General features: G+C 40.2%; 2 long non-coding RNA genes across 3 annotated transcripts; one reads left to right on the forward strand and one right to left on the reverse strand.

Moving 5' to 3' along the window:
- Positions 1–19,071: 19,071 nt before the first annotated feature.
- On the reverse strand, positions 19,072–19,632 carry LOC103641681 (uncharacterized). 2 transcript variants are annotated; one of them, XR_560438.2, is made up of 4 exons: positions 19,550–19,632; positions 19,412–19,474; positions 19,175–19,304; positions 19,072–19,089 (listed from the first exon to the last, which is right to left on the reverse strand). It is a non-coding gene; the product is annotated as an uncharacterized lncRNA (long non-coding RNA). The 2 variants fall into 2 exon arrangements; XR_560437.4 differs by having other exon boundaries at positions 19,085–19,304; positions 19,550–19,631.
- Positions 19,633–19,904: 272 nt separating this feature from the next.
- Positions 19,905–21,342, forward strand: LOC103643636 (uncharacterized). Its single transcript, XR_002265703.1, has 5 exons — positions 19,905–20,119; positions 20,211–20,481; positions 20,581–20,665; positions 20,751–21,019; positions 21,119–21,342. It is a non-coding gene; the product is annotated as an uncharacterized lncRNA (long non-coding RNA).
- Positions 21,343–22,256: the final 914 nt, after the last annotated feature.

Raw genomic sequence — 22,256 nt, forward strand, 5'->3', positions numbered from 1 at the left:
ACAATTTTAAATAAGTCTAGATTTAAATTTAACAGAAAATTCTATTTTTTATATGTTATTTTAGCTAAGAAAAAGTTTGTGTAAAATTAGGGATCATTATATTATTGTTTGCTAGGTGTTTATAAAAACATATGTAAAATTAATCTAGTTAGTAATTAGAAGAAAAGACTACTTAACTTTATTAATAAAATTAACAAAATATAGTAGTTTATTAATAGTATTATTTAGCTCTAGTAAAAAATTAGTCTGAGAAGATAAAAAATGAATCATGAGCAAAAATATTAAGTTCTTTTTATATAGTTTTGAGTTTTTTAATAATTAGTCTGTTGCTCCTAAAATTTTAGAAAAAATAGGGTGAATATACCATCTAATTAGCGATTTTATCTAAATTTATATAAAATTTGGACACTAGTAGAAAACATAATTGAAAAATACGAAAGTGATGTCACTTAAACCGTATCACACCATTAAAACTGCAAACTAAAATTGTCTAAGGGGTTTCTTGTCTGGCTTTGTAAAGTTGAGGGGTTAAACAACCGGTTTTGAAGGTAAGAGAGTGAGGTAGACCATTCCTAATACTTATTCCTGAATGTGGAATTTACTTATGATATTTGTAGAAGGGTGCACAAACATGACGCGTACACATACGATCCCATTCCCGTCCACGGAAATGATTGTAATTGTTTTGTTTGCTTCTGACTATTGGGTAGGTAGTTAATGTGACAATGGTCTTCGTCGTTGGATTTTGAATCGCAGGAGAAGGCTCCACATGATGATCAATAATCATCCCACTGTATTTGAAGTTGTGACATGGAGTGGGGAGAAGCAACCAAAAGCCCGCAACACAAATTACGAAACCATGTCAAGTTCTATTAAGGTAAGCACATAAACTGAACATAAACATTCCTTGTTTCTTGCTCATATCTGCACAAGTTTATTCTGATGATGCGTTGTTGCCATCCAAGGAACCTAGTTCTAGCAACAAGCTTGCAGAGTAGCTTCTGCCAAAGAAGGAGCGACAGATCATCAAAGAAGATGGAGGCGGCAAGGATGAAGCTAACCTGTGCGGTACATGTGGAGGGATGTACTCGGAAAATGGAGTATTCTGGATTTGCTTTGACATTTGCGACAAGTGGTACCATGGTGACTGTGTCTGCATCACACCTGTGGAGGCAAAGCACATCGATCAGTACAGTTGCCCCGCTTGTAGCAACAAGAGGGGCAGAGAGTGAGTGAGCATGGGTCGTCGGCGCCCCTAGTTGATGTAGTTAGGGTAGTAAGCACTAATATTAGGCTACGTTTGGCGCACTGATCGTAGTCGTTGTTACTCCTGCTTAGTATGAGTACTGAGTAGGCTCGCAGCAGCTGCTACTCTTATAGTGCACTAGTGGATTCTTAAACGGCAAAACTCTCCCCGCGTGATGTGGTCGTTTCCTGGTAATGAACTGATGACCCATTTCATGCGTGTCGTTATCTCCTTGTGATTCCTATGGCCCAAATCCCCTTCATTTTCTTGTCCACCAAACTAGTCCTTAGGGCGTGTAAAACCCTCTTAGGGCATGTAAAACTCATTAATTGAGGGGTCTCTTAGGGCGTGTAAAACTCATTAATTGAGGTGTCTCTATGTAGTTAAGTGAAAAAATCAAGAGACAGAATTATCGTGATAAACTCGTTTCTTCGCAACTTTCTATGCATATTGTCTCTTAACTGCATTAATGATTAGGCTCTACACATATTGTCTATGTGGTAAAGTTGTTGTTGAAGCTAGAGAGTTATACCAAATAAACACTTAAAATCTAACTCTATATGATAGGGACGTACTATTCTAACTTGCATAAGCACTATGAGCATCCGCATACCTCCGACTGTTGTCAAGATATGCTCAAAAAATGTTTACTCGTGAGACTGTTTTTAGGGTCCATGATGGAAGGAACATCGCTCTCGAGACTTTTATGATCAGGGATTCCCCTGATTTAGAGAAATGGAAAACATCGACTAATTGTGGTTCATACAAGGGTATCCTCAGCTTAGTCTGCTACACCACATGACGTAGCGTGCAGAAATAAGCTCTATGGCATCTCGTGCCCCGAACCACCTACCCTGTCCAACCCATCAGGGCTCCCTATGTCTTGAGGCACCCAAAAATGAAGCATCTAAGGCCACTCGTGTCTTAGGACACTCAACAATGCATATGCCCTTGGTACCCTCTCGCACTCTAGGGCATCTAGCATTATGAGCTTTTAGGGGACCTCATGACCTAGGGCATCTAATGACCCTTAGGGTCCCTCGTGTCCTAATGCATCTAACAATATAAGCTCTCGAGCCTTCTCTCGTCATGGGGCGACTAGCAATATAAGCCCTCGGAGCCTCTCACATCTTGAAGCATCTAGTAGTACGAGCCCATGGAACCCCTCACGACTCTGGGTAGTGGACGATGTATGTTATTGATGTCCCTCGTGTCCTAGTGCATCTAATCACTGTTCACCTAGATGATCATTTAACCTATTTAAAGTTTAAACACCGTGTAAATGCTACACAATAGTATGTGATTTCGTTTAATCGTTAGTTTAGTCCGTTTAATTGGCCGTGTAGCTCGTTTAATGGTCTATTTAGCACTATAGGAAAATTGGGAAAATACGATGGCTTGGTTAAGAACGTTGATTACAGGAAAACTAGGAAACTAAACTGTGTAATACAAAACCATTATTGATTTCAGTGATGAAGTTGTTTATTGTGATGCAACTGGTCCAATATCATGCCACTAGAAATCTTTACTGTTTTTGCCGCATTTACTTACGTGTATGATACAAGTGTAGGAAAAGTTATACATGAGAAGAAAAATGTAGGGACATTAGTGTGGTATACTTTGCTAAATTTTAGTCGATTATTTTGTTCTAAACCATCATTCTAACTTGTATAGGTGATATCGCCACCAACATCCGTGCTTCCCTGTCTAGATCGAGGTGATTACTTATCTGCTAGTTTGTTTGTATAAGTTTTTTATTGTCATGATAACATGTTAGACTTATTGCTGCATTTCTTAATTATTGCTACCTTTGTTACTAATAATGTTATATTTGATCATTTGTCCACATTTATACTGTCGTTGGCACAAGTAATTACGTCTAGGACACACACTTAGGAAATATATGTGTCACCCATTTGGGAACGACACATCTCACATTTACTTGTGAGATGTGTAGTTTAATTTGTACAACGTATTTTAGACGGCCTAAGAATGGCGGCTAATGTGTGTTATTTGGTTTGCGACCTTTGTACGTTTCGTTCGTGGTTTCTACAGTGTAACTTCATTGTTCTCTAGCATTTGAAGAATAGCGGGGTTATGTTGCTGAAATCACGAGCGAAAGGTACACGAGTCAAAGGCCAAATAATACACAACAGCTGCCATTCTTGGGTGGGTATAGGATCTATCTTCCTAATAAGGTTTGTAGTTGTGAATTAGTTAATAAAACTGCACACTACACATGTTTGTCACACATGATGATGGTCTATGTTTTTATTAGCTTTGTAAATGAGTGATGATCGAAGAAGGGCTATGTACGATGGATTCAATAGTAACACTCTAGGGCACTCTGATGCATGGGTGGAGGTTGCTGATGAATTTGTGGCACGAGCATTTGCTGGTGAGCCTCGTGTGGCGAAATGCCCGTGTACTAGGTGTCGAAACCTGATCCGATTGAACAAATTTAACCTCTCCATGCATATTTGCAAATACGACATTAAGCCAGATTGTCTGGTGTGGCATGAGCATGGAGAGGTGAATGCTCCTCCGGAGTTGGACGTATACCAAATGGAGGGCATGCTAGATGACATTAGACATGAGTATCGAGCACTGGAGACTGACCAACCCCCGCCGGAGGAAGTGCAGTAGTTTTACAAGCTGCTAGAAGCCTTGGATGCAAAAGTGCACGAGGGCACCAACATGACTATACTTTAGGTTGTAACACGACTTGTGATGATGAAGTCAAAGTACAACTTCTCAAATAACTACTAAAAATATACCATGAATCTGATTATTGATCTCCTCGAGCCGGCACGTGAGTCGACGAGTTTGAGTTTATCTAGATAAAGCACACATCATGGTACAAAGGCAATGAGTACAACAATATTGTACTTGTCATCAAGTGAATCTGGTGTACTACTTAAGTTATCCTCACCTAAGCTTGAAGGCTTGGTGGGTTGTCTACAAAGTTAATCCAGAAGTCCACCCTGAGCGGTATGATAACTACAATGTAACCGTCACGAATGATGATTTTTGTGGTGTCTATCAAGAAGATGGTGATCAGAGAAACAATGATAAAGAAAATTATATTGCATCGAAAGGGATGGTCCTTAATGAATTAGTTTCTCGATTCATCGAAACCGTAGAGTTAATGGACGAAGAACCAGGTCCTTCAAATGCAAGACATCGAAAGTCAACAAGACTTCTTGAAAGACTCATTAATGCACGTGTCAGGGACAAGGATTCTGATGCTGATGATTTTTATTACTATAATTTATATCATACACATGTTTTAAATTTATTTTATAATTGAATCATTTATGCTAACTATTGTGTAGAAACTGTGCAGATGTTCAGGGCGCTTTAAATTTATTTAAGGGCAAGCCCAGGTGCGTCTTTAATGTGTGCCAGGATCAAGGCTCACACATATTATGACTCATGGTAAAGAAATCAATGTCACATCTTTATTATATAATAGAAGTTCTATACAAAATAGATAAATAAATACATCATATAACGACAACGATCCTCCGCAACCATAGTTGACTAGGAGACGATGGCCTAGATCTCTCTGAACTCATCGTAGCATACTTCATGCTCCTCATCTGGCGGTACCTGTCCTTGGCTTGGTGTGATTATATGAAGAGTGAGCTCATATACGTTCATCGTTCAACAAGTGTGGAGAATAATGTGCATGAGCTCACTTATGGTGGGGGCTCATGTGAGATGTAAGGCTTACCAAAGAGAATGGCTAAGGTTGAGAATTGCTTTTAATAAGTTGGTCAAAATTTATTAGCAATCACTAAGGGCTCGTTTGTTTCCTTCGATAGATGGTTTAAACAAAAAAAGACCCAAAATTTCAAACACGTGTCTAGAATCACAGGAAAACTACAAACAAAAATAGTGAAAATTAGCTCGTTAGGAGCCCATCCAGGATTGTTGTAGACCCAACGAATTAGTAGTTCCCAACCGCGGAATGAAACTCATTCCATGAATAACATTCTAGATATTAGATTCCTAAAAAAAGTAATTCCTTAGAATTTGATTCAATTCAATTTTTTTGTTTGGATGCTAATGGAATATTTTTCCATGAATCAAATTCAATATCCTATTTGGATAGTTATATATGGAATTTACATATTTGGAGGGAAGTAACCACATCAACTTGCACACAACAAAATACACATGTTTCTTGTGTGCACATGTGCCTTGATGAGTCATATACATGTGTAATAGATTAGAGACAAGTTTTCACCCTACAATTTATCAAGCAGCATGCATCACGAGAATAGTAATAATAATGCAGATTTGTCTCAAATGTCCACATATCATTGGAACACATTACTTGCTACTCAATGTGATGTTCAATTCAGCCAACATAAACTAAGACAGCAACATCAACACACCCAACAACAGTTCAATTCACCCAACCACAACTCAGTTCACTTTTTAAGTTGCTTGAACAACCATCTCTTCCTCAGAATCAATGGAAGTGCCAATAAGGACTCGTACTTGCGCGCATCACCTGTTAAGATATCAAACAAGTCTAAAAATGTGTCTTCATCTAACCCATCTATCTCCTCCAATGTGCTAAAAATTTCTTTTGATGTCGGGTCTTTTGGTGCTTCATCCCTAATAGCTTCAGTGAACTTGTCTAATTGCTCCGCCATCATTGAGGTGAAGGAATCACTGGATCGTTGCCTCTTCAAGCTTCCTGAGGTTGTTAATGAAGTAAGCTCTTTACCGGTTCCCTCTTCCATACTCATATCTCTCGCACCATCAGCTGGGGTCTTTGCCGCTTCACCGGTTGCATGATCTTTCCCAAACACCAAGTTGATCGAGTCCCAATATAAGAATGTCTTGTGTCTATACCCATTAGCTTCTTTATTTTTCTGCAGAAAACAATTTAAGGTATCAGATCGACAAACTTATTAAAGGTATACATCGTATCCTCTACGTTCTCTCCCATAATCCTCTCTGTTGCTCTATTCTTTCATGCACACACCTTCCAAAAAGACCAGAACACGTCATTGGGGTAGAAAACAGAAAACAAAAAGTGGCATGCATCATCACACTTCTTTATGCCCACAGGCCAACCAGCATAGCTGGTGGCTGGTGCTTCGCTGTTAAGGCCGGGCATTGCGTTATTATTGATTGATTAGTAGGCTGCCTCTCAGGTTCGACTTTCTACTTTCTACTGGAGATCCAGAGTCCCGCTTAAATTAAAAGTGGTATACATGCATGCATGGTGAAAGAAAACCAAAAGAACCCGTTATAATTCATGTTAGTTTTCTATCCTAATATATTGTAAATTTGGAGGAGAAAAAACAAAGCAGCTAATAAATATACTCAAGTAAATTCGCTCAAATGAGAATTGGGTGGTAAGTAGTATGTGATAGTAGGTACATACATCTACAACTACACCATCCATGATTGACGGACTGAGGAAGACGAACCAGGGTGGATGAACAAAAACAATCAAAATTTCTTTCAAAATGGCCATTATCCTAAACTACCCTTTATTAGATCTGCGAATCAAAATTTCTCTTTATTTTTATTCTTTTATTCCTGTGCAGCCAATAGAAATCAAACATGAAGTTTTTTTTCTGGAAAATGACTATGCTAATCCAGAATTTTTGTAGTCTATTAAGTTGTAACAACAGAAATACAAAAAAACTGAAACTTACCGCCACATAAGCCTCCCATACAGAATCACTATCGATGGATGTAATGCCCAAAAATGTAAACAATGAAGATGGAGTTGAATCACCTATATATTTGCCTCCATTTAATGTAGCATGTGAATAACCTCATTTTAGGTGAGTAATTAGCTAATAAAATTAAAAATATATATATCATACATCATGCTGGAGTTGTGTGTGTGCATTTACCAAAAATAGTGACCACATCAATGAGAATCATTAAGGTTCAAAATTAGAATTAAGACTTAAATTATAAGTGAGAAAGGGAAAATAATAAAGAAAAGAGATACTATAAAAATACAAAATAAATTTTATAAATGAAATTAATACTGGATGTTCACATAACATGTTTAATTGGGAAAAACAAATCCACAACAACATTTGAATTGAAATTCAAAGTTTTAAATCAAAAGGGAAGGAAATAGTGGAGAAAGAAAAAAAATAAAACGTAACTATGCACCATTGGGCCGACAGTCACCAGTTTGGCCCACTTCGCCTCACATCCCTCCGGCGCCAGCCCAGTCAACACCGTCAGTCGCGGCCATGTGGGCCCCACTAGTCAGATCTTCACACGCGCGCAGCTGGGATCCTCCTCTCCGCGGCGTCGGCTCAATCTGTCAGGTGGGACCGCACCGTCTGCCTCACACTGCGCTAATGCCGTCTTCTAGCTCGGTTCGTTACAACCGAACCTAGTGGAGCCGCCAGGGATCTCGGGCAACGACGTCGGCTAGATTCTCGGCCATGGCCTCCTTGAACGCGGACTGTGCCTCAGTATAAAATCCGGCGCCGCTTTGCCCCTAGCCATAGTCATCACGGGTGAAATCCCCCCATAAACCAAGCTCGCGGGGGAACTCGTCGGTCCGCCGTGCACACACGGGGCGTCGTCGTTGAACCACGTCCATACCGTCGCTCGGAATCCTCGCCTGGGTGTCGCGATGATGGTAGTGGCAGTCATCGGTGCTGGAACAACATTTGCACCAGCAAATTGCTCGTCGGGCCAAGCCATGGCCGCGGACTCGCGCGTCGCCGAGGGCACTCTTCTACGTTGGCGATTGAGGCAAACACAGGTCTGCTGGAGCTTCATAACATCCCTTGGAATGGGGTCGTGGTCGTCTCTGTCGAAGTGATGCACCGAGGCTTCAATAATTGCTCGTCGGAGCTTGTCCATCCCCGCAAGGCTGCTGCACGCCGTGAACAACTGACCCCGCTCCACGGTCGCCGAAAAGACCCTTCCCAAAGGTTCACCTTCTCCTTCCTCTATGGCGTAGCTCTGGTAGAAGCCGGGTTTATGGACTTGCGCGTCTGTGCGGTGGTGCTCCGTCGGGCAGGCGTGGCGGCGCGGCGCCGCCGTCCTGGCCAGTCGTGTGGAGAAGATGACGTGGGTTGAATCAGAGACCGTTAGATCTGTGAGGAACGGTGTGGATCTGGTCAAAGCTACCGTTTCAGGGCGAGTGATGCTCGACCGTTGGATCGCGAATGTAGGGGTCGGAACAGATCGCACACACATTAAATCTCGACCCTTGATATTGAATCATATTGGCCAAATCGCATGCTGGTTCACTCAAAGGCTGGGGTAAATCTGGCCCCTCGGATCCGGATCGGATGACTCTGGGCGACCGATACCCCCTTTGGCCATGGTCGAATTGCAAAAGAAACCCTGTGGAACTTAAAAACTAACCCGCCATCCCTCGATCGTAAGAATATTTCACAGTTAAGTCCCTAGAATTAGCAGAAGAGCCCCTGGAAGTATTATTTAGGTATAAATGTAATAGTAAAATACCTATAACCTTGTTTAATCCATATCTCATCTGTTTTAACTTCAAATTGATCCGTTCCAGTTGCATTAATTTTGTTTTAATACTGTTTATCACCTAGTACCTTTGTTTAGCCATGAAACTTAATTTAAAATCATTCGCTTGAATGACTCTATTGTAGGTACTAAATAACTCTAGAAATTCATAATTTCTTTATTCTAACTCCGATTTGATCCATTCAAATTGTGTTAGCTTCATAAAAATATTGTCTACGCCGTGGCAACATAAATTGTACCATAGAACATATTTTTTTATAATTAGATATTTGTTTATCCTATGTTTAGTAGATTATGCCTTTTAACCAAAGTTAAATAGACCACGATAATGATTTGACTATAATATGATTTCTAAACAAGTTATAATCTGGATTAAAGTTTACTTAACTATTTGGAGTATATTTTCTCATATGATGTATATTAACCAATTTATAATATAGTCTAACATTTACATCACATTTATCTTCCATAAATCATAACCCCTTAACTATAACTCCGAATTTAGTGATTCTTGTTCCTACGATCTTGTAGCGACGCGTAGACTATTATTATGCAGTTTGTACTTATGTTTGGTGTAATGTTAATTTTATTTATACATGTTTGTTTGTATTGCTACGACTAGCAGTGAGGACACGTGTTACCTGAAGAGCAAGTTGGTACCTGGAATCTCAAGTCCCAGGCAAGTTGTGCCCTTGATCACTTCTTTTTACCCAGTCATATTCTGATTAATCATAATGATCTGCATAGGTTAATTTTGATGGGACCCAATAGGTTACCCTAGTTTGATTATCTTTATACCTTGGCTCCACTAAACTTTTTGGGTAGTACCTTCTATTGCTTTATGTGGTTTTGGGTATGAAGATTACACTATTCATGATTATACTTTTGTTATCAGTTATTTATTGTTCATGTTAAGATCATTTTGTTAATTGGAACATGGAGAACCACCCGGGAAAACAGTGCTACCACAAGGGTTTAATGGGACGCCCTTGGCTGATTAACTAGGAAAGCTAGTGGATGACTACCTTACCTGAAAGGGGCAAGGGCAGTAGGGGAGTGGTCAGTGTAGGGAGTTCCTTGGTTGATTTTGCTGCGATGGCGGTCAGGCGAGGGATTCCTGCACTGGAGCTTCCTATAAACTGCAGCGGGTTTTCTGAAGCTAGTGGAACTTTGTAAAGGCCTCGTAGTGTTACCCTGCCTCGCCTCCTCGGTAGAGGTGTATGGGATTTGTCATATGCATTGCATCACAGGTAATGTTGTTACTTTTGTTCTACTACTTAATTGGGTTGGTATTTACTTATACTTAGTAATTGCTAATAAAATTTTGACCAACTTTAAAAGCAATGCTCAGCTACAACCATCCTCTTTGGTAAGCCTTACACTTCCTGAGCTCCCACCTTTGGCGAGTTCATGCACATTATTCCCCACAACTTGTTGAGCTATGAACGTATGTGAGCTCACTCTTGTTGTCTCACACCCCCCCACAGGTCAAGAACAGGTAACACAGGATGAGGCGCTTGGAAGATGCTGTGACAAGTTCGTGAGAGGTCTAGGCCGTCGTCTTCCAGTCAACTTTGGGTTGCTGGACCGTTGTCTCCTTATAATGTAATTATTTATTTATTTTGTACAAAACTCCTATTATATAGTAAAGATGTGACATTCGGTCTTGTGCCATGATTCATCATATGTGTGAGACTTGGTCCCAGCACACCTGGTGATTATGTCCGCGCCCGGGTCTTGGTGCCCCAAAACCCGGGTGTGACAACAGATATCTTGTTCTTGTTCTAATCCCAACCAAAGCCACTTGTTTGTAGCATACCATTGATGATAGTGTGGTGCTTTTCAAATGTCTTGTTCCTTGACATGATGTTGTCTTTTGTGATTTCCACATTGCACTTTTCTCGGACATTCTTGATAGCAGTCGGGTAGACATGAGACTTCCACCCATTTTGGCATATGTCACCCTTGTTGTAGTACTCCACGAATGTGTCAAGAAGTGCCTTGTCCATATCATCATTCCAAGAAATGTAGCCCCTGCCCGAGCCTAACTTCTTACCCTTCTCCATATCCTACAAATAAAAAAATTACAAAGGTTAGTAGAGTTATTGAGGAGCAACACAATATTTGCAAAAAAGAAATATTAAAAAAATTATCATACATTGTCCACGTCTCACTTGGTAATCATCAAACATTTGGTTAGCTTTGGTGTCCCTAAAGTTAGTCCATTGATTTGATGATTGCACATTGGTAATCATACTCACTTCACTTTGAACATCATGAGATTCAATAGATATTACTTGATCAACTTGGCCTAAAAGTAAATCATCCAATCTCTTTGCCTATCCCTTACAAAGTTGTGCAATATGCAACAAGCATTGATGATCCTAATCTGATTTTGTAAGTCAAAATATGAGTTTTTGCTTAATATAGCCCACCTCATCTTCAATAGCCCAAACGTTCTCTCTATCACATTTCTAGTTGTTGAATGGCGCAAGTTGAACAATTCGTTGGCATTGGATGGGTTATTCCCTTGGGCAGCCCACTCATTTAAGTGGTAGCGAGTGGATCGATATGGAGCAAGAAAGCCTAGTCCATTGGTGTATCCAGCATCTAATAGATAATATTTTCCACTTGGAATAGCAAATGCATCGTCCCGAGACATGGCATCACGTAGCACACGTGAATCTGAAGCTGACCCTTCCCATCCAGCTAGAACATAAACAAACTTCATGTGTCGATCACAAACACCCAAAACATTGGTGGTTATTTGTTGCTTCCTATTTCTATACCTCCCTTGATCACCCAAAGGTACAAAAACATCAATGTGTGTACCATCTAGTGCTCCAAGGCACTCTTCAAACCACCTCCACTTAGAATCTTCAGGTTGTACAGCTAAAGGATCAGGAAGCTTGATAAATTCATGGCATAATGATAGAACACCTCTCAACACCTCATTGAAATAGCGGCTAATTGGTTCAAGTGACCACCCGTATGAGCTACGAATCATCCTTAGTGCCATGACCCACTACAAGCAAAAAGATAGCAACCTTTTCTTCTACCGACACATTCAAGGTGTCACACATATCGCACCTCTCACGTAAGATAGTGCATAGGTCCGAAAAAGGATCTCTTAGTTAGACACAAACTGTCATAGCAATAAACATTTGATCCTTGATACAGATTCCTTAGCATTTATTTTCGACCAGCTACATCTCTCTCTATCACCTCAGAGGGATCCATAAGATGTCTAGGTCTTTTCCGATAATAATATTCCGCAATCATGCCCATGAAAGTTGCAACAAATAAAGATGCTACTCTCAGCCTCTTCTTCCTACGCCTCTCTCTCATTACCTCCAAATTTCTTCTAACCAATTCTAAGTTGTTGTGAGGCATCTACAGTAGATAAACCATACATCATAAGCACACTTGAGAAAACATTATATATATATATATATCACTAATTCAAAGAAGAACAGGAGAATTGGTGTAATTTCAATCAAGTTTAAGATGTTTCGACTCTCTAAAAAAGGAGTTAGATAATTTAAAACGGAGGAAGTACAGTCAGCCCCTGACAAAAAATAAGCGCTACTGAATTGGTGTGATCGTCTGGTCGATCAGAGCAAGTTGCGTCCTGATTAGTTTGGTCCTTGATTCTACCCACGCGTCCGCCGTGCTTCCCCTTCATCAGGAGGGCCGCGGGGTTTGATGCGCTCGTTGAGATTTGCAGGGTAGTACAACGGGCGCGCGACAAGAGATTCAGTAAACAAGCACGAAAGGAATCCATGGATGGACACTGCAGGGTGGCACAGCCTAAAGCATGGATTTTGCACATGCGGCAGCGAGAGTACTCATAGCTGTCGTGGAATTGGCAGCTAATACAGACTGAATCCAATGAAGACAAGAACATGCCACTCTTGCTCTCTGAAGATCTCCCTACCGTCGCCGTTGTCGTCAGGACAGCAACGAGTATCGACCCAATCAACCGGAATCGCAAGCGTCCGGATCCGGGCTCACACCTCCGACCGACAGCCACCGCGCAGAAAACAAGGCAGAGACCCGGTGATAAATCCCCGTGCCCCATCCTTTTCCATTCCCCACACCACCACCGAGTTCACCGGGGCTGGAGGAAGCGTCTACAAGACAAGGTGAGAGTTCCTATCATCTGCGTTCTCTAGGATTTTCGAACCCGTTTCTGCACCCCCAAATTTCTATGAGCTGTGGGGGTCGAGGACGGTCGAGGTGGGGGAAGGGTGCTCACCGTGTCGCGAGGGAAGGCTGGTGTCGAGGTGAGGCACGCGCAGAGCGGCGAGGATGGACCGGGAGGTGAGGCGAGGAGCCGAGGATGCGGCCGCCGCCGAGCGTCACGCGTCCAGAGCTGGGAGGGAGGGGAGAGGAATTGTTTTCTGTCTTCACAAGCTAGGAATCTCTTGTGGGCTTTAGATTTGGGCTAGGAAAGTGAGTGGAATGTTGATTTCCAATTTCAAGTGCATCCAAACAGGCTTGCCCTAGAATCTAATTCTAATTCAGCCCAATTCAGACCAAACAAACAAGCCCTAAGTGTAACAAAATACCAACCTAATTAAATAATTGATCATGGTAAAGAATAACAACTCCCATAATGCAAATGCATGGCAGGTTAAGTTTAATTCCATAAAGTACTCATGTGAGGGTCTGAGCCGCTCATGACCGTGAGCACGTCCGATATACCAGTTTTGCACTCTGCAGAGGTTGTACCCTTTACCCACAAGTCGTGTATCCCATCTCGCCAGGGTTTGGAAGGCCCTTAGACACTCCTGAGGTGAATGGCTAGAGATCCACTATGAGGCCTTTAACAAAGTTTGACTAGCTTTAGAAAACCCGCTATGGTTTCGTTGAGAAGGGGGCGATATAGGAATCCCTCATCCGAAAAGACATCACAACATGATCAAACCAAGAACCTCCCTATACCGGCAGCTCCTCAAACCGCCTTTGCCCCATTTGGGTAAGGTAGTCCTCCACTAGCTTTTCTAATTAGTTGGTCAAGGGCGTCCCATACCACCCTTGTGGTAGCATTTTTTTCTCGGGTGGTTGCTCTATGTCCGAATTAACACAATAATCTTATCATGATCAATAATTAAGCTAACAATAATGATAAATCATGATCATAATTCATATATAATATTAATCCCAAAACTAGGTAAAACCAGGTAGACATAGCAAGACTACCGAATAATTCATTTGTATGCAAGGTGTAGGGTAAACAAAACTAGGTAACCTATTAGGCCCCATCAATTTAACCTAATCATGTCACGGTGATTATCAAGATCATTATTAGGATAAAGAATATGATCAAGGACATAACTAGCCTTTTTGGTGCAACTTGAGATACTTCTCCAATTTGGTCTTTAGGAGTCTCGTGACCTCGCTTCTATTCGTATCAATATATATATATATATATATATATATATATATATATATACAAGGAGCAGGTAAAAATAACAGTACACCAAAAATGAAAACAAACTATTTAATAAAAATCTACGCATTGCTATGGGATCTTAGGTTCAAGAACCAATAAATTCAGAGCTAAAATAATCAAGTTCTGAATTATCTAAACTTCCTAGATTTATTTTCACGCTTAAATCATTTTCAGATATCTCTACTACTTATTAAGTACGCAATAGTAGCATGCCTTTTTGTGTTCTGCCGCGTAGTCTCTGACAGGTAGGGTCCGCTCGCTCCTGCGTGCATGCTCCAAAAAATAGAATTACTGCACATGTCACGCGCACAGGACGATACAAGCACCATGTGATAACAATTGTGCTGTTACATGCACAGGAGCACATATAAGCAGGTTACAACACCAATTGGTGAGCAATATGGTACTAAAATTATTAATACAACCATATACGCCGTGTGAGGCCCATCTGCCGATTTGTGTTTGCGAGGCCCATCTATCGATTTGTGTTCTGCGAGGCCCATCTCCGTGAAACCCTGCCCCCGCCCGCGGCCTCCAGCCCTGCGCGGCTGCGCCCCCGCCCGCATGCTCACCTTGCGCCGCCGCCCCCGCATGCTCGCCTTGCGCCGCCGCCCTCTTGTTCGCCTTCGTTGCGGACGCGGCCTCCAGTGTCCAGCGCAACCGCCGCTCCACCACCGCCGCTTCACCACCGCCGCTCTACCACCGCCGCTCCATCTTCTATCCCGCCGGCAACCTCCAGCCCTGCGCCATCCCCATTTGTGCGGCCTCTACCGTCCCCACCCCCGCACAGTTCGTGCAACCGTCTCCCCCTCTACAATCCCCACGTCGTCCACTACTGCATGCTTCCTCCCCACGACCTCCACTTCCTCAGACACCTTATAGAGCTCGATGGAGATAAACCGGGAGCATGTGTGGACTCTATCTCGTCCGAGCACGCGTTTTCACCAGAGTCGTGTTCCTGTACCACGCCGCCGCGCCGGGCCTCTACAGTGTCCGAGCGCGCCTGCAGTGGACCGAGGGGCGCTCAGCAGAGGCGAGGAGGGGCTTGCTCGGCCGACAACCGTGACTGCGCAGGCTACAAGGGGAGTAGTGAAGATCGACGGCGAGTTGCTCCACGACCGGTCTCTCCCGCTTGAGGAGTAAGGTAGTTTTTTTATTTAGAATCAAGACTGGTAGAGCGATTCTCTAGGCTGTGTATGGTAATTCCATCATTCCTGCATTTGGTGGTACGATATACAAACCACACGATGAAAGAACCACTCTGCGCCTTGCATTGCAGGTCATATAGTTCTCTAGGCTGTTGCTTGCTTATTTTTCCATGCTTATTACTTTGTTTAGCATCCTCGTACTATATTTCCTTAGTCCTGTGCCCCTGTTTCTGAGTGGTGATATATAATGTTTGACCCTTTCATAAATTGTGTTTCATGCTTTAGTTTAGGTTACTAGATGTAGGAAAGGGGATATCTTGATTTTTAAGTCATTTTTACTAATTCGACTCACTCCTAGAGTTAGTTGGCTCGGTCAAGTCTTACCTTTTCAAACTGTGGAAGTGATCACTGCTCTTGATAGCTTGACCTGTCAAACTGTCTACTGGTATAAATCAGCAATCTGAGTTAATGTTTCATGAGCTCACAATTGCAAAAAGACTCTTTTTTAAGACCGATCAAAACCGTATTTCATTACCAAAGTAACGAAATTACAGAGTTCAACAAGTGCTATCTTTCTTTTTTCTTCTTCAGCACATTTCGTCATCTCTGTGTGCCTCTACTTGCTTTGGTGCACAATTATTGGTGTCTAATTCAAACTGCACATGCGAAATTCTATCGATGCACTACTTTTTAGCGATGAATTAAAAAAAGGTAAACTTCAGCACATTCCAGTTTTATTTGCTTTCAACGCCATACTTAAACTACGTGCTTTCCTGGAAATCTGGTGTATGGCCTTTGGATCCAGCAACCAATTGTCCTAAAATCTAATGCATGGTCTTTGGAGTATCATTTTCGTTGTTTCTTAGTGGTAACTTGGCTGCTTACCGCGGTCAGGGTTACTTGTACTGTTGCACTACTCCATATCAGCAGACTTTGTTTGGTAAGAAGCTGACCATTCAAAACTAGGCACCAATGCAATATATCATGATTGAACAATTTAAGTTATCCAGTTTTATTTGCTTTCAACGCCATACTTAAACTACGTGCTTTCCTGGTCAGTTTGTGTTTATTTCAAATATTTTGTTCATTACCGAGCTAGCAAATAGCAATGATTAGTTTCTCAAAACATGTAGTGTGTTGTGTCGCTGCATCCGAATTGAGAAGGATCTTTGAATATGTTCCTATAGTTGTTACCTACTTACCATTGTGTTTTCTTAGAGTTAATCTTTGCTTCTCTAATTACCATTTTGTTTTTCTCAGAGTTAATCCCAAGCAGTGCAGACTCTCCAGCATCCGTGTTGCCTTTTTCTTCTTGTGCCCACAAGTATGGAGCATCTGTCTTTTACAACCTCGTGTTGCTTCCAGTATACTGTCTTTCCATGAATTATGTCTACCTTTGAATTTTGGAAATTATAGAGTAATATACTTTATTGCTGATCCCAGACATCTAGGTGGTCCATTTATGGATATGTAGTTCTTTGCTTGGCACACAATCTTCCTTGTACTGTTTACTAAATTTAGGTGGACAAACAAAATGCTTCTGTAGTTTTCTTTGTCCATTAGCAAAATAACAAGTATTATCAGCTTTGATGAATGTTAAATATTGATGAGCAAAACTATGAAACATCTTATTATGTAACCTAATCTAAGATTATTATGGGAGCGAGTGGGATTGTCATTGATTCAGTAACCTTAATATGATGTTCTCTTCGACTTGCCTTTCTGCTCACCTGGTCAGTTTGTGTTTATTTCAAATATTTTGTTCATTACCGAGCTAGCAAATAGCAATGATTAGTTTCTCAAAACATGTAGTGTGTTGTGTCGCTGCATCTGAATTGAGAAGGATCTTTGAATATGTTCCTATAGTTTTTACCTACTTACCATTGTGTTTTCTCATCAACATTTAACATTGTATAGCAGTTCTGTCATCATTGTATAGCAGTTCTGTCATCTTAGTTTGGCGTTGCTATGAAAATTCTGATAGAGAATACCAGTTTCTTTTCTCAGAATGTGAATACTTATGTTTTCTATAATAATCATGGGTCGTTGTGACTATCCAGGGAAATTCGGAATTGTGTTCGCCTCAATTTCTGTACCCATCTTTGCAGCTCTGTATTGTCCAACAAAACTTTGGTTAGTGCTTTCATGCTTTCATTTTGTGTTCTTAATACTATTTCTTTTATTATATTGAATATTTGAATGACCTGTTCTACTATTACAGTTTGAACATGTTTTGTTATGTCATGTCTATTACCAAATTGTAAAAGCGAATGAATTGTATTGAGAACAAATTTAAATTAAAATTCCAACTAATATATATGGACATGACAAATTTGTGTGTATTAGGGGTATTTATTGGGGTATGAAGTTTATATAAAAGCATGCTTCCGGTATATAGAGGTTGATGCTAAATGATAGTTGAAAGGATTAGCTGGTAGTATGCTTTCTGTACGGTGCACTTGCACCTGCGCAACTTCATTCTTCTTCGCTTCTCTTAATTCTTCTTTCTATGTCTACAGTTCAATACAAAGTGAAACACCCTTAAGTGAGACTAGGTGTGTGCTCGTGCGTTGCCACGAGAGTTAAAGATTAGTATAAAATATAGATACGGAACGATAAACATCACTATGATATTCAAAATTCATATGATAAAATATCATGTAACACTAATATCATGAACTGATGTCGAATAAACATTATAAGAAGTCGAACAGCCATGCTAAAATATTTATTCACAAGTACGACCAAGTACAGTTCAAGGAACAAATAACATGAAATGAAATACAAAAGGGCAACACATACAAACACCTGACCGGACTTCAGAAGCTAGCTCCAGCTTAAACCAGCTATAGAACTCCCCACCTTTCATCATGCTGATCATCAGGCTTTATCTGAGATGTCATACAGACACATACAGATTTTTCTCTGGTTTCTATTGATGCAGAACCTTCTCATCTGCATGTCATCTGGCTTGACATGTTGCATAGGCTTCTCCAATTCATAAGAATGAAGTATAAACGCTATTGTTTGGTGCACTGCCAACCTTTGCTTTGCTGGAACTAAGTCCTATGAAATCTACATCTACTTTTATCTGAGATGGCCTTGTTCTGGAAATAACGAACACGTCAGTATGACGTTCAGTAAATGATACTGTGGAATATAAATTGAAAAATCTTCAGTTGCTTTCCAGCCATACAAAAATAAAAGTAGAAAACTGATTGTAGAAAGTGAATGTATTGATATTTATTTTTATCTAATCTATATTATTATCATATTAACCAATACATTGTTTCGTATTTCTTATCCAAATCTAGGTAGCACTGATCCATTCCATAGAAAATGGTGCATTACTTTGTGAGGAAAAACATTGAACTAATTTAAGGCAATGCTTGGTGACAAAATGCACCATATAAACGTTTGTGTGTACTGATAGTCAGAAAAGACCATAAATTGCAAGCAAAGTATCTTTTGATTTATTATTAGCACCGATGTTCCATTAAATTGCAATACACTATATGGTGAGCGCCACGTGTACTATATTTCTTGCACCATGCCGCAGAGGCCACCAGCAACATGCTCGCCCTATGCTGTAGAGGCTGTATCGACGCTCGCCGATACGCTGCTTATCGTATCAGCGCGCGCGACATGGAGGGTCGTGTAGTAGTCAGGCAGAGCATCCGCTTTATTTGTTCCGCATCGTGAAATGTAACCTCTGGCTTCATTGAAATCTGCCACAAAAGGGAAACCAGCAAACGGGAATTACATTGCAGAATTCAATTGCCACAAAAGAAATCTGGCGTTTTCTTAGAGTACCAGGAAGACGATTGTAATCCGGTTCTATTCCATTCCCATTGATATCCTTGTGGTTTGGTGTCATGTATTTGCCAACTGTGACGACAATACCAGAACCATCATGAAGTTCAAATACAGATTGGATTAAGCCCTGCATCACCCTAGACTGTTGTTACCAGACACAAAAAGGGCATAATATAATCCTGTTGATCATAGGGAAAGAAAACGTCACAATATCCTCTTTTGGGTGGTTCAAACCTTGCCAAAAGTCCTTTCGCCAACAAGAACAGCTTTGCAATTGTCATGAAGTGCTGAAGCAACCTAAAAAATTATTGGTGCGTGAGCTTTGACTACATGCCATTTCATTACTGTCGGTGGACGCAAATGTGTACTTACTATTTCACTGGCGCTTGCTGTCCTATTATTCACCAGCAACTGTCACAAGATGTAGATAAACATATGAGACATATTATGTTACATTTTATGATTTAACTTTAAATATTGTTATATGAAAAATCTTCAATTTGATGCTAGGTTTCTTAAAGAACAAAGACGTAGATAGAGTCTACACTTTCTACAAAATAGTTTCTTGTAATTTCATTATGATGTAAAAGAAATCTATTTGTTTGACAGAGGGACTTTGTCATTTAATCCTTTTAATGATGTTTTCTTTGCAATAATGTCATGATTGGTCCTACAAGATCAATGGCAGGATCCGGTAGAATAAACCAAAATAGGACAGTTCCAGACATTCGTCCCTTTCCTCCGTAAGTATATAGTTCACTTGTCACATTTATATATGAATTACAAACTTAAGCTACAGTTTGTGTTTTATATAGTTTCGTGTTATTTGATGATATTCAAGATTTCAATAACTTACCACACGTAAAGAGTATCTTTGCGAGGGTAGTTGTTAAGTTTCCTAGGCGTCATGATAGTCAACACTTCATCCTACAGGATATCACAGTGAGTTACTTCAAGCTTTAAAATAGAGTCCATATAGTCATGTTATAATAAAATTCTTTGACTCATACGACCTGTATTCCCATATATCTAGGGATCCAAAATGGAAGCAATTTCAAGTCGCAATAATGTTCCACGTTTCGATGCCTTACTCACACAAGGATGCACATATACATTGTATAGAGTGGGATTCTGTCTAAATAGGGAGGGGATTCAATTTCGGAATATTGGACATGGGCTAGAGATCGGACTGATAACACATACTATTGTGGAGCCATTCATTAAGCCAATCCAATTTCCTCCATTTCCAAAGTATCTTATGCCATTCCATAAGGTGTATCAACAACCGCATAAGTCGTTCGTAGGTAATGATCATTCCTTCCATATGGTTTATATATATATATAGTACTAATGGCTGATGTATAAGTTATTCAAAGATAACTAATCACATGTGAATTGCTCAGACATTATTGGCATAGTTCTTCATTTAGAGCCATTAAAGCATATCGGTGGAAGGCCGTATAGAGAGGCTGTACTAATGGATTCCAGGTGACACTAATTTATAGCTACATTATTTTTTGAAAGTATTAAGTAATTTTTAGGTCTTATTCAGACAACATTAATGTTTTTATAGGTGGGATCTAATCGTCGTGGGGGTATGGACTGACCTCTTGCAAAGAAATGCTCTACGATGGTCGTTAGCTAGAGTTGACAATAACATCATTATTGGAACTATGTTGCGTCGTAACAATAAACATAGTAATTTCTCTTGTACCTAAATTCTTTCAACTTGAACTCAATTCTTATGCTTATTTATTATCCTAACAATAGGATGCTTGGAAACCTCGGATTACAGCACCGTTCATTTCAACCCAGATCATCACACTACATACCACTTGAAGAGTGAGTGGTTCTTATAATAGATTTATAAACTATAGCTAAAATTAAAATGCTAATAATTTAAAATAATCATCTTCTTACAAATTATGTTCTAAATTGCAGCTATTCGACGTTCGTTGATTCAAAATCCAAGGCGTCGTATCGTCGACAAATTTCTTGAGAACAGACGGGCACATCTCACAACTGTGATATCTGATTGAGACGTATTCTAGCTTGTTATAGTAGATACTTTGTTAGTTATGATTTAGATGAAACTTAGTAGTAATGATTTGTTCTCTATTTTGTATTAGTCGTGTGTTCGGTCTCAATGGTGATCACTTTGTATAAAACTATGTGACCTTTCTATGAGCTAATAAATAAGTTCACCATCATTATTCTTCATTCATCTTTCTTCATCACTGTTAGCATGGTTCTTGATCTATACAAGCCTATGTCATTTGCATTTAGTCCACTGTAATCCTTGGCCTGGTAATCACAAAACTATTGAAAACAATATCCGCTTACGAAAGATATGTGGAAAATGCGGTAGGAACGACATAATGATGATAGCATTTTTGCAAATTGAAAGAACAAAAAAATTGCTCACCGAAGAGGATCACTTCATTCTTCATCTCAAAACACTCCAGACGATGCAGCAGTTTTGGAACAAAAACTTGAACCTTGCAACAGTAGTAACACTTGAGACGGGTGTTTCCTTCTTTAACTGAAGGCACTCAGATCATACGACACTCTTGGAAAAAAATGAAACCTTTCCAAAAACTAAACCAGCAAATATCACCTCTTCCCTTTTTTTACGAAACTCGCCGGCACCTCTTCGAGGGGGGAGGCAGAAGCAAGATAACACTTAAACGACAGTAAACAATACACAAACCAGTTAAAAATATGAAAAATCTCTCATTACAAGAGTTGTAGGCTGTAGCATGGTTATTAACACACAACTGAGGATGGACTTGGTTTGATAATAACATATGCATTCTGGCTTTTACATGTTGAATTTATGGACATCTACTACATATGGGATTGCTCAACCTATCCGAGCATTTAAATGGAAAACAACTTCCTGCAATCATCAATTAAGAGATTCAAGTATACACCACACTCCACTGCACTAATATTCTTAGCAGCATCAATTGAACATAATCACAAAAGGACTGGCAAGAAGATTCAGAGTAAGATAACATTCTTGGTAGGCATAGAACATAATCTTACTGGATAAATATATTGTTTTATTGTTTTCCTC

Source organism: Zea mays, chromosome 10 (genome assembly GCF_902167145.1).
Source record: "Zea mays cultivar B73 chromosome 10, Zm-B73-REFERENCE-NAM-5.0, whole genome shotgun sequence".
NCBI classification, from domain to species: domain Eukaryota; kingdom Viridiplantae; phylum Streptophyta; class Magnoliopsida; order Poales; family Poaceae; genus Zea; species Zea mays.